The following is a 13,821-nucleotide window of genomic DNA, read 5'->3' as shown; positions in this document are numbered from 1 at the left end:
TTTTTGTAAGATGCTTTTTGCGCGCGCACACACACAGACACCCACGATCATTTGCCTCGCGATAGACACGGGGGAAAATGTAATTTTTTTAAGCGCTTAAACAATTTCAGAAATTCCTCAAAGAAAACCCTTTCAGAGGCACCTTGGCCTCAAGCTGCAGCAAATACTGGGAGGTCCGGCTTGAATTCCCAGGCCTGCACCAATAATGACAGGGTGGTGGATAGTGCGCCAGTGTGTGCCAGATTTTTTTTTTTCCCTTCTCTCTTTTCTTTTATAACCAAAGAGAAGACTTAGGCTCTTGCAGGGAACAACGCCTCGCATTAAGATAAACAAAATGGAAAGTTAAAGAGGAAAGTAGGGACGTTGGGAAAAGCCACCTTTCTTAAAGTTCGCTCACCCCCCCGCCCCGCCCCTTTCCCTCTCAAAACCCCTCGGCAGCACAGTCCTGGTTTGAAGGAGTCAGGGTTTTATAAACGTGGAATCCAGACACCGATGTAGTCTCGTGGAGGCAGAGGAGTTTTTATTTGAATCTTTAATGCGACATAGGTAAAGGAGAAACAACAGAATCCTTTTAACAACCCGGAGAAACAAATGTTTTCTCTGGAAAGAGAGAAAAGTTTTCTTATTTTGGATTCATTTGGACCCCCCCCTTTTACTTATCCACAAGTCCCTATTTACTTAAAGTCTGTTTTAAACGTTCCCCCCCAAAACTGGTACGCATCCTGTTATATTTAATAGTAGCGTGACATAAAGGAGAATAAAGGCTTTGATGCTGGATTCATTTGAAACAAATTGTGCGCTGATTGCTAGGACTTGTGCGGACACTGCAGCCAGTGTCACCGAGACATGCCGGGGATTCGCTTCCCCTGGAGAAGAAAACACGCGACTCTGAGGTGGATCCTGGGGCCAGAGACAAATTAAACTCTCTACACAGCTCCGATTTTTACGTAAAAAAATTTTTTTTGAGAGTATTTTTCTTTTGCAAGTTAAGTTCCTCCCTGGAATGGGGACCAGATCCACAAACCCTCGATTCTGTCTCGTTTTAGTATTTGTTTTTTTCCTTTTTTCTTTTTTAAAAATTGGGTTGAACTGCAGAGGGACTCTCGGCAGCAAGCAGCCGACTGAAGCCGTGAAATGGGGCAGTGTGGCTTTAAGATGCACACGGTGTGTGTTCATTGAAAAAAAAAGAAAGAAAGGAAAGGAAAGAAAGAAACCCAGATGGAGGGAAAGGGGGAGGAGCGGGGGAGAAGGCGGAGCCCACGCGACCACGTGACCCAGGGCCCGGCCGGCGCGCGCTCTAGGGCACGGAGGCCTATTAACGCGCGCGCGTGTCCGAGTGCGCCCGCTTGCGCGCGCGCCGGAGCTCCGGACTCCCCACGCCCGCGCAGCCCTGGTCAAGCAGGTAGGGAAGTCGTTGCGCTCGGCTAGCGCCAAGCGAGCTCCAAGTCTCCAGCGCTGGCTCCTGGGAGCCCAGGCGAGGCGCACTCCCCGCCGGCGCGGACGGACGTGCCGGACGCGCCGTAGTACATTCCTGAAGGCGGTCGGCCCCCTTACGTTACCCAATGCCTGTGCGGCCTCCCCGCGGCCGGCCAATCGCTGAGCGCTCGGGTCCCTTACCATTTAGCTGCCCTCTACCGAAAGGGACTGCAGCCGGACGCGCCGGCCACCCGGGCTACCCACGCGGCTCCCGCAGGGGGTCTGTCGGCCAGCCCTCCCCGCCGCCTCACTTTCTCTTCGGCGGCTTCCCCCTGCTTACTTCTTTCAATCTCCCCTTTCCTTTCTCCTTCCTCTTTCACCCCTTTACTCCCCCATCTCTCTCCTCCCTACCAGCCTCACCACCTTCCCTCTAGCTTTTTCTCCTTCCTGGTTTCACTGGGAGGCCCTGCCCTCTGAATCCCAAACCGGCAAAACGTGTGCAGTACCCTGGGCAGGGTAGGGTGTCCTGCAGAATAAAGAGACAAAGAGAATAGAAGTGTCTGGGGGTGTTCACGGGATCGGGAGGAGGACCGGAGTACCCGGCCAGCGCGGAAATTCAAAACTCAAACTCCGAAGGAGCACGTGATTTTGTGCGCGGCTCTGGGAAGGGCTGAGAAAATGCAGAAGGGAAGACAAGCAGCGTGCATTTCAAATGACAGTAGGTTAATAAATAATATCGCAGGAGTATTGGGCTCGACACAGAGCAAGCTTAATCTCTGAGCAATATCCTGGTCTTTATTATGTTTGGTAAATAGTATAAATCAGGAAACGTGATTTATTATTCTAGTTTTTCTCACTGAAAGGTTCTACAGACTTTTCAAGTCAAACCATTTTGTGCTTGCCGCTGGAAATTAATTTTTAAAGATTGGGGGTGGAACCCCTAAAAAGACACGTCAGTCTTTTTATATTTGAGGCGTGCTGTATAGCAAAGGTAACCATGTAGCTATAGGCAGGGTGCTGTGTCTGTACAAAACTCTTTACAACGTTTTAGACCAAAATATTAGTTTTTCCACCCAATCTTTTATTTATAGCAATTTCAGTATAGCTACTTAGATTATGGAATTCAAAAATGAAATTATAGGCTATGTACACATAATGGTTCCCTATTACTCTCCGCACGCAGCTGCATATCCTCTTGTTTTGGCGCTGCTACATGTGCACCATTTCAATGGCAAAGCCTCTTCCACTCGGGCTCATTTCCCTGGGTTTGACTTAATTCCTAAACGTTTTGAACATTGATCTCAGGGGTTTTCAGCTCCCTGAGCTCCCTCACCCGCTGTTTGATAGGTTAACTTTTCAGCATTTCAGACAATGGTCTCGGCCTGTAAATTCTACCCATCGGTTCCAGGACGCAATCCCCAGCCTGGGCTCTAACAAGCGCTATCTTAATCTCCCCACTCCCACCCGCCGCTTCCCCTGTGGTCTGCTTTTTTCATACACAGAGATGAATTACTTTGAGGATCTAATTGGCCTTGTTTCTGTAACGTTTTAAGAAAGGGAAGAGGAGCCAGTGTAAAAGCCTGCTCGACTTGGGTGGTCAGGGCTGAGCCTGCCCCCAATTTGCCTCATTGCTGATGCATGTGAGTTCGACATTCCCAGTGATAATGTTGTTCCTAATCAATCTGCCCTTATTTACATTTGTAAGCATTGTCGGCTTTAATATGCATGCCCTGTGCAGGGGACCGCTGAGCCACACCGGGTTTGTTAACTTCAACTAGTATTCTCCAGACCTGAGATGAGGCTGACAGGAGGAGCCAGGGCTGTGAAGGTGTCTGCTGGGAAAAGTCCCTTTAATGGTCTTTCTGCAGCATGGCTCCCCCGTGAGAGTTACCCAACAAGTGAGAAGCTTGATGCCTTTTCAACCAGCAGGAGTTGCTGGTCCTCTTTCTTGAGTATCCCATTGTCCCTTTCCAAGTAAAGTCCATCTCAACGCATTAATTGTCATTTTGGTCTCCCCATCATGATCCAAGACTTCACTGGAATTTGTAGTTTCAAAACACATTCCTTAAACTCTTAAAATATGATTCCCTCATAGCTTCTCTCTTCTCTGCTCCAATAGTCAAACAGCCGTGGCCACGCCACACACATCTCAGAAATGACATCTGATTATCCAAATGATGACACTGAAATAAAACATCTGCCCTTTGTGTTTGGACATTCCAGTGATAAGCAATTGTGGGAGCTGCACTTGGTGGAGTAATGAAAAACCACGATAGGACTTGACTTTTCACTGGTTTCCCAGATCCAACTAATTGGGTCTTTAAAATGTAATGTAATTTAGCTAATATTTGCAGAGTACAAATGAATGAAGGAGTAAATATATCTAGTAATTTGACCCTTGGGCCATGTTATAATTTTGTCTACTGAGTTTAATACTCTTTTCCACAAATGCAAAGAACTGCAAACATTACATTAAGTGCCACAAGTATTCCTGTTGAGAGGCTATGATGGGGAGAGGAATTGGGGATTTGATGTAATATTCTATTTATGGATGGAGAGCCCAGGGTACAGGATATGAGTGATGGCCCAGAGCCTGAGCAGTTCAAAGCAGGTACCTTGGATAAGAGTTGACTCAATTCAAGCCATTTCTTGGCTCCCTAAGAATGTCTTATTATTTTCTCATTGGCAGCTTTTGTATTTGCTTAAAGGTGATGGTAGAAAATGAGTCTAAAAGGGGGAGGGAAAAAAACGATTCAGCAGTCACAGAATGTAACCCCCTTAAGCATGACTCCCCTCCCCTTCTCCCTTCCATCTTCTGTTTCCTCCCCTATCCCCCCTCCCCAGAACTGGAGGAAAGGGAACAGCTCTAGCCAACTTGTCAAAATAATGCTGCTAATTACCCCTGATCTCCTTTAATGGGAAGCTGCTCCCAATTCTACAAAAGAGTAAATGAGGGGTCTACAGCACAAACCCGGGAGCACTGGCATTTTTTGAGCTTACAGTGAGCTTGGTGGGGGGAGGGGGTGCTAGAGGGAAGATGTCCTGAGAAGGTCCCAGAAATCTCCACATTTATTACTCCAGGTTCACATACTAGTTTGAAAAAGGGAATTAGACTTTATGCAGTGCCAAAGCTATTGGTATTCTTTTGCTGGGAATGTCACCAACTGCAGAGAAAATGTTCAGTCTACAATGAACTTGAAAGAGAACAGCATTGACCCTTATAGTGATTTCCTCCCTTGTCTGTATATCTTCTTAGCCACATTACTTTAAGCAATAGAGATGTATTCTGGAAAGACCTAGACTTTGAACGTTTTTCCCTGCATCTTTCTCCTCGTCTCTGTCTCCCCATCTAATATATCCATATCAAGCTCTGCATTTGGCAGAAGGCACACCATTCACTTCCGTGATCTCTGCCATCGGGTCTTACATGAAAAAGAAGCTGAGCAACATGATCCCTTTGACCCACTGCTGGAGCAACAAATTTATTAGAGATATAGGCATGAGAAATGAAAGGGAAGTAAAACAATTCCAGCTTATTGTGTGTCTTTCTTTCATACTGCTAATCCGGTTTACACATCACGCCTACACGTCTCAATAGGGCTTTATACACTGTGGCAGAGGCGGGAGAAAATAAAAGGTGTGTGTGTGTGTGTGTGTGTGTGTGTGTGTGTGTGTGTGTGTGAGAGAGAGAGAGAGAGAGAGAGGAGGATAAAATAGGGAAGACAGATATTTTAATCCATTCAATACCTATTGATTTGCCTCATTAGTTTTTCTATCTGTAGAAAGTTGAAGATAATTTGTAAAAAAAAAACAGCCTTTTTTTCCCCACAAAATAATTCCAAATGGTGGTAACTCCTATTCCAATAGCTTGTTACATTATGACAAGATTATAACCAGGAATTAGATACACTTCTCAGTGAGTTTGAAATGAAGCTAATACCCCAAATTCAGAATGGGCCCATTGGTGTCTACCTTGATTCAACATTTTAATATAAAAAGATCTTGGACTCAAAGGTGTTTTACAGCCTTGTGGAAGGAAGCTGGGTGACAACTGGAACACACACAAACTCACAATTGAAAGCCCTTGTTTTACAACATGGGTACACAATGCACCTGAGGCAATAATTCATCCTGAGGTACCACCCAGAAATAATAAGTGACAGTGACAAAGGGTAATACCAAAAAGCATTGTCTTTCTTTGTGGAGGCAATTAATTGCACGTTGAACTACTAGAGCCAAAAAAAAAAAATCGAACACACAGAATGCTGAAAAAGGATTATTGTAGTAGTTCAAGACCTCAGTTATCTAATTATTAAATACTTAGAGCCACCCATGGTGGGTCTTTATGATTTACCTCTGGTTCTTTTATATTTTTCCTCCCTAGGGAGGAAGGAAGAATAGGGAAGAAGATGGTCTTCTCTCCCATGTCTAGGAAAATAGAGGTCTCTAGGTGTCTTCCATAGACATCAATCCATATGGTTCTTCTTAGGTGATGGAAATTGAGATCTGAAAACTTTGAGGTTATTGCTCACCCACCAAGTAGGGGTAATTTTTAACATGAACTTAAATACCTAGAGACATAGTATATGTCACCCCCCAAGGTACATACAGTCTCTGGAAGTCCTGTGGTCCCAGTGTTGGCACCGGGTCTAAATCGGTTTGGATCAGTCTGGCCCACCTCAGTGCACCCCTCAGGCCACACTTAGCCCTCTCAGCACCGGGCTAGCCGCCCACCTCATTAATGGTTGGCAGGCACCAGAATGCCCGATTCCGTGGGTGCAAGGGTCAACACATAGCGCTCCTACCCGTGGCCCCTTCCTGAACTCAGGAAAGCCCCAACTGCGGCCAGGAGGAGGATGTTTGCGCTCCGGGTTTTGATAAGGTGCTTCTCTCCTAGCCCTGGGCGTCCCACTCATTCAGCGTCCCGGCCCGGGTGCCGAGAGCACCGGGTGTGGATGCGAGAGCATGTGCCCAGCCCCTCGGGCAGACCTCCCCGAGCTCCCGGGAGACGAGAGAACTCGCCCGGGTGCGCGCGCGCTCTCGGCCCGCACCCTCCCCCCGGCGCTGTCACTCTCCGCACCAGCCCTCCATCCTCAGCTCTGCCTCCGCTGGCAGTCAGTAGCCACCACCAGGCTGATGAGCGGAAGCCAAGGTGGCGACCCTTTCAAGCGTGAAAATGGGATCCCAGGCGACCCCCTCCGTGAGAATTCCCCTCGGAGCCGTTCCCCGGCCGGGCCCCGCAGCCAGCCCCCTCCCCGCCCCGCTGGGCCGGCCTCGGGGGGCGGGGGCCCGGAGCGTGCGAGAGAGCGAGCGAGCTGGGAGACGCGGGCCAGCGCCCCCGCGCCCCGCCGGCGCAGCCCACCCAGCCCCGCGGCCCCGGCGCGCCGCCCGCCCGGCCCGCCTGGCCCTCCGACCGCCGCGCGGGGAGCCTCGGCCCCGCAATCCCGCGTCCCCGGGGCGCACGCCGCGCGAGGGCGAGGTGGCGGCGGCGGCCAAGACGGCTGCACTCACCATAGCCGGCCGTCAAGCCCTGCCCGGAGCGCGGGTGCCGATGGCGCGGACGCTGCGCTTGGATTTCACATCAATTCCTTTTTTCCCCCGTGCCCCCCTTTCCTGGTCCTCCGCTCCTCCGTCTTCTCCCCGTCTTCCCTGGTCTCCCCCTAGCCTTGTCGCCGCGGATCTCTTTGTCTTCCCTGTCGTCGTCTTTTTCTTCGTCTTCGTCTTCTCCTCCTCCTCCTCCGTCTTTACAAAAGGAACGGAAAGTGTAAAAACCCCGGCGCGCTGGGCCGCCGGAGGCTTTCGGCGGAGTGCAGCGCGGACTCACAATTACAAGCCTGTTTCTATTAAGCAGTTCCATGGCCCTCGGCGTGGGTGGTCTGCCGCGCCATAGGCAGGACCTGTCAGGGTCACGTGACAGATCCGAAAACTTTACCCCTTTACAATAAACTCAAGGAAAGCAAAGTAAACTCGAGGAACGTGCTATCAGCACAGCCCTCCTGGGTAAACAGGCGCTCCCCTCCCCTCCTTCCTGGGAGGCGCCCCGCCGAGCGAGCTCCTGCGAGCCAGGCCGCCCCTCCCCGCCCCCCGCGGCACTGTCTGCGGGGGGCCGCCGGGCGGGGGGTCTCCGCTCGCCACCTCGCCTTCCCCATCTAGTGCTCCCCCACCCTACACACGTAATTTGCTGACATTTAGTCACTTGCCCGAACCCCCGGGTGGGGGCTGCTAGGGGAGCAGGGAAGCTCATTTCAGCATCCCCAGCACTCCGGGAAATGTGGGGTGCCCAGAGCACTGCAGAGGAACACCACCTTCCTGTCCGCAGTTCTCAAAGCCCTTTCCTTCTCGCATTCCCACGGAAGCCCCTAGAAGCTGGGAGCGTTCTGGTTGACAGGCCCACAGGCTGACAGGGAGGCAGAGAGCCAGGGGAGCCGGGCAGATAACAAGAGCCTCCCGGGGCGGGGGGAATGTTCAATGTACTAAGATGTATGTGGATTCGTGCAGCTTCTGTCGGAGGTCCCTGGGAAGCTGATTCTTCTGAAGAGACTTAGGTGGAGTCCCTTGGAAACCAAGATTGGTAGCTGGCTGAGGAATCACTAATTGATATTTGCTCTTTTCCCTTACAATTACTGTGGTTTTGGGGGTATGCCACCCAAACACTCCCACCCACGCTGCCTTCCCAAATGAGGCCAGCTTGGGGTGATTGGGCTAGACGGAAGTGCTGTGGCTCTCAGTCTCTTACCCTAAATGGAAAGTCCTATTCAGGAGAGACCCTGCTACAATGTTTAACATTTTATCTACTCAAACTTGCAGGGTAGACTGTTTCACACACAAGACAAAGGAAAGGTGCTATTTTAAATGGAACCCGTTTTGAATAAAGATGAATTACAGATACAGGGGGAAGGGGTAAGATAATTTACTGAAACTACCGAGAGTTACCTAGCACATCTTCAAGAAAAGCCAGAATTTCCTCACCTCATTCTGGGCTGACAGTATGATTAGGTGTGTGTGCGTGTGTGTACCCGTGGTTGTTAAAACAAAATAAAACAAAACAAAACCTAAGAGGTACAATTCATCTCCTTATCCCAAAGATGACATACCGTTCTTTAACAGTGCCATTTGAGTTTACAGGGTGTTTGTGTTTGAAACACATTAAGTAATTAAACATTGGAATGCTGCACAGCCCTATGAATTAGGCTGGTCCAGAAAGCAGTTTCATACCAATTGACTTTAGTATAAAATGGTCTCAAATGGATATTAGTTGAGCATGGATCCTAAGAGTAATAATAATTGGAAAAACAGACTCACCAATATTTCCCTCTGAAACACTACATTTTGGTGTCATATCAAAAGACTCTGTTCATATCCTGTTATAAACTTGGGTGGGGCAAGGAAGAGGAAGGTATAAGTACATCTCCAAATAGAGTGGTCTAGAATATGACAGAGAAAGAGGGATAAGAAAAAAGAAGAAACAGCTTAGCAAAGGACATTTAAACGGCCCACAATATAAAGTTGTTTGGTAAGCTAGTTTTGTGGGGAAATTCCAGCAGAATTTGTGGAGTTTGCTTTTCCCAATTAAAAAGAAGACCCTCATGCAAGCACACTTGGCTATGTGCTCCTTGAGTGTGGCCAAGGTTTGGTGGGGTCTCAGGCATATGCAGTTTCTTTTGGGGGGGGTGCTTCTTTAGGAAGTCAAAATTACAAACAAAATCAACTACAGGGACGTGGAAGGGGGATTGTGCGATATGGGGCCCTGAAGCTGCATGAGCTTCCTGTCAAATTGCCCCCTTTATAGTACAGAACAGGAAGGTTACAGAGCTGCCCAGATTTTTTGGTCTCCATTAGTTAAGACTGAAAGTATTAATGTCATATTTCAGTCAAATGCTTTATAATTGGGAGCAAAGACGAGCTTGCTTTGGGTGTGAATTATTGGAGTTGGACAGTGGTGGTTTAGTGAATCAGGGTGATAAAACCTTTGGTGTAGGAACCTAAAAGCTCAGGAAGGAGGGGAACACACTTGAACAGCTCTCGCTCAATAGCAGCTTGTCCTTCCTTTCCTTCCTCTGAAATCAGGCTTTGAAGATTATCTCAGTGCTATGCCCTCTCTTCCCTCTGTTCCTAGATGTTAGAAACGTTAAATCATCAATTCTGAGACATGCGTTCTCCAGGGCCCAGAACCCCATACGGTGTTACCTTCTGGCATTTCTCTGCCAGGGTGGGAGGGCTCTTTCTAATCAAACAGCTGTGTCCAGCATTCTAAAGTTGCTTGTGCTTCCCCTTCCTGCAAAGCCAGCTCCAGTGCTGCCCAGTCTGATAATCCACTTGGCATGGAGGTGTCAATGACTGTCAAGGCTTCCAGGCAGCAGAGCTCAGTTGTAGCCTGCCCAATCTGATAAGCCAATTTGCGTCAAGATGTTTGTTAGTGGCTTAAGGGGCTACTAGACAATACTTTTGCAAGTTAACTTGGACTTTTACAGCCATGCCCAGAGGGATAATTCCCAAGTTGGAGATTTCAGGGCATTAAGGCAGGACCCAATGGAGACATGTGGGGCATCTGAGGAGGGGACAATGGAGGGACCTTTCGAAACAGGTCTGAAAACAGACCACATGGGCATGATCAACTCTGTTGATGGGCAAGATCACCCCTGGCTCTGTTTGTTTCTGAATATCTGCTGCTACTTGAGATACAGCTGTTACCCTTGTCTCACACACACGCGCACATACACACACACACAAAGTCACATGCATGAACGTACATTTTTCATTCTATGCTTCCCTCTTCCCTGTCCAGTAAAAGTGGGTGCCTAGGCACTTTACTCATCCCCCCCCTAAGAGCAGCCTCCAGCAGCTGGAGGGCTTCAAATGAATAACTGAGGGTTCAGAAGAAACATTTGTCCACATTTGAGAAACTCTCCATCTCAGGATGAATGCCACTCTCATACTCGGTCAGTCACCCTAGGTGTGGCCATTCTTTAATACTGGATCAGACAGACGAAGCTTTCATAAAAAGCAATTTTGCCCAATGTAGGGATTTACATTCTAAAATGACTATCTTCCCTCATTCCTGTCAGGAAGATACCCCAAACCAAACCAACTTGTAGAATTGGGGCTTTGAGGACTGAAGGGTAAGAAGTATTTGAAGGTGGTTGGTTAGAAATAGGAGACTGAATTACAGTGCTAACTGCAACACTGAAACAGAAAAAGAAGAACTGTGTAAACAACAGCAAGAAGTAAAACAGGATTGAAGAACAGAAAAACCTGCACAGACAGCTTGGAAACAAAACAGGTGGAGTGAGATGTGGAATGTAATAAACCAAAGTCTTTAAGGGGCAAAATTGCCAAGTAGGGAGGCACATGGAGGAGTTATAGTATTCAAAGATAGGACAATAATCTCAGGAGAGGAAGAAGCAGGGAGAGAGATACCTGTGAAACCCCCTATTTCAAAAAATGAAACTGATCCAAGTTGCTTACTCTTGTAATGGATGTCCACATAGGACTCCCTCTGATCAGAGGATTCCCTCTATGGAGACCTGCAGGGGCAGCCTTGCAAATGAAGAATGTGGTATGAAATGAAATGCCAAAGGAGATTTTTAAACTGTGGGAGGCAGGTGTGCCCAGGCTGGCTGGTGATGATGGTGATGGTGATAGTAGCAGATCAGGGTCAGGAGAAATAGCTTATTGCAATCAAGCAGGTCAGAAAAATAATCAAAAGTTTCAAATTATCTCTAAGAGGACTGAAAAAGATATTAAATGTGGTAACTATAAAAAATACCCTCTGTCTGGAAAAAGAACAAAGCTGGAGATACAATCCTTACAGACTTCAGACCATACTATAAAGCTACAATAATCAAAACAGCATGGTATTGGCACAAAAACAGACATATAGATCAACGTAACAGAATAGAAAGCCCGGATATAAACCCACGCACCTATGTCAATTAATCTATGACAAAAGACACAAGAATACACAATGGAGAAAAGAGTCTCTTCAACAAGTGGTGTTGGGAAAGCTGAACAGCTACTTGCAAATCAATGAAATTAGATTGACTGCCTCACATCATATACAAAAATAAACTCAAAATGGTTTAAAGACCTAAATATAAGACATGACATCATAAAACTCCTAGAAGAGAACATAGGCAGACATTCTCTGATATAAATCATAGCAGTATCAGTCTCCCAAGGCAAAGGAAATAAAAGTAAACATAAACAAATGGAAACTAATCAAACTTAAAAGCTTTTTGCACAGGAAAGTAAACGATCAACAAAATGAAAAGACAACCTACAGAATGGGAGAAAATATTTACAAACGATGCAACCAACAGGGGTTGATATCCAAAATACACAAACAGCTCATACAACTCAATATTGAAAAAACAAACAACTCAATCAAAAAATGGGCAGAAGCCCTAAATAGATATTTTTCCAAAGACAACATACAGATGGCCAACAGGCACATGAAAAGGTTCTCAACATCGCTAATTATTAGAGAAATGCAAATCAAAATTACAATGAAGTATCACCTCACACCACTCAAAATAGCCATCATCAAAGTCTACAAATAAATGCTGGAGAGGGTATGGAGAAAAGAGAACCCTCCTACACTGTTGGTGGGAATGTAAATTTTTGCAGCCACTATGGAGCACAGTATGGAGGTTCCTTAAAAAACTAAAAATAGGGCTTCCCTGGTGGTGCAGTGGTTGAGAGTCCGCCTGCCGGTGCAGAGGACACGGGTTCGTGCCCCGGTCCGGGAGTATCCCACATGCCGTGGAGTGGCTGGGCCCGTGAGCCATGGCCGCTGAGCCTGCGCATCCAGAGCCTGTGCTCCGCAACAGGAGAGGCCACAACAGTGAGAGGCCCGCGTACCACAAAAAACAAAAAACAAAAAACAAAACAAACAAAAAAAAACCCTAAAACTAAAAATAGAGCTACCATATGATCCAGCAATCCCACTCCTGGGCATATATCTGGAAAAGACAAAAACTCTAATTCAAAAAGATGCATGCACCCCAATGTTCATAGCAGCACTATTTACAATAACCAAGACATGGAAACAACCCAAGTGCCCATCAACAGATGATTGGCTTAAGAAGATGTGATATACACACACACACACACACACACACACACACATATACACATATATATAATTATATACGTATAATGTGTATATGTATATATAGGTGTATATATATATGTATATATATAACTCAGCCATCTAAAAAATGAAATATTGCCATTTGCAGCAACATGGTTGGACCTAGAGAATTAATTAGTCAAGTAAGTCAGACAGAAAGATAAATACCGTATGATATCACTTATCTGTAGAATCTAAAAAAAAATACAAATGAATTCTATATACAAAACAGAAACAGACTCACAGACATAGAAAACAAATTTATGGTTGCCAAAGGGGAAAGGGTGGGAGAAATTAAGAGTATGGGATTAACAGATACAAACTACTTTATACAAAATAGATAAGCAACAAGGATTTACTATATAGCACAGAGAATTATATTCAGTATCTTGTAGTAACCTACAATGGAACATAATCTGAAAAAAAAAACTGAATCACTATGCTGTACACCTGAAACAAACACATTATTGTAAATCAGCTATACTTCCATTTAAAAAAATGGCAATGCTTACAATTCCAACTTTGCATGTAATGGTAATGGCACTGTTGTCACAGGGATGCAAAACAAAGCTATGTCCTTGGAAAATATATGTATTCATATATACTTGTATAATTTATATTTTTATTTAGATATGAAAATATTAAAGTTGGCTGTCTCTGAAAAAAATAGGCTCTGTCTGACAAAAAGTGCTGTTTTACACAATTAACGTTGTTGCTTCTCAGAATTCATCATGTGTCTTAAGACTGGTGGGAAAATGTGCAGAACCAAACTTTATTTATTTGAGCTACATGATTCAAAATTTGCAACAGTGGGCCAACTTTCATTTCCACTCTGTGAGTGAAAGAGGCTGTGTGAAGGCAAGGCTCGGTGCGGGTGAGATTGTGGGGGAAGGTCTGAGGTGTGACGGGGAGGCTGAAGCCTCCCTGAGCCTGTCATGACGTTGCGTTCTGCGGCCGCTCAGCTGCAGGTGGGCCTGCTGATGGCTCTGAGGACCCCTCATGTATATAGACAGCAGCACTCCTTGGGCTTGTGAAACGTACCCTCTGAGGAAAAAGGGCCTGGAGAGGATGTGTGTTTCTGTTTCCTTGCAGCCCCCATGGGGAGGGCACTGGGCAGTGGCGCCTTCTCCGGCAACTCTGACCAGTTGTGGATGGAGGCCTGCTCTGTGGGGAGCTGGAGGGGTGGGAGCCTGGGTCTGCCTGTCCTGTTGCCCGACTCTAGGCTTGGTGCCTTCCCCTCCACACCTGTATTAGTTTGCCAGGGTTACCATAAC

This window comes from Mesoplodon bidens, assembly GCF_964165515.1.
Source record: "Mesoplodon bidens genome assembly, chromosome: 6".
Taxonomy (NCBI): domain Eukaryota; kingdom Metazoa; phylum Chordata; class Mammalia; order Artiodactyla; family Ziphiidae; genus Mesoplodon; species Mesoplodon bidens.
Note: the sequence above shows the minus strand (reverse complement) of the source record.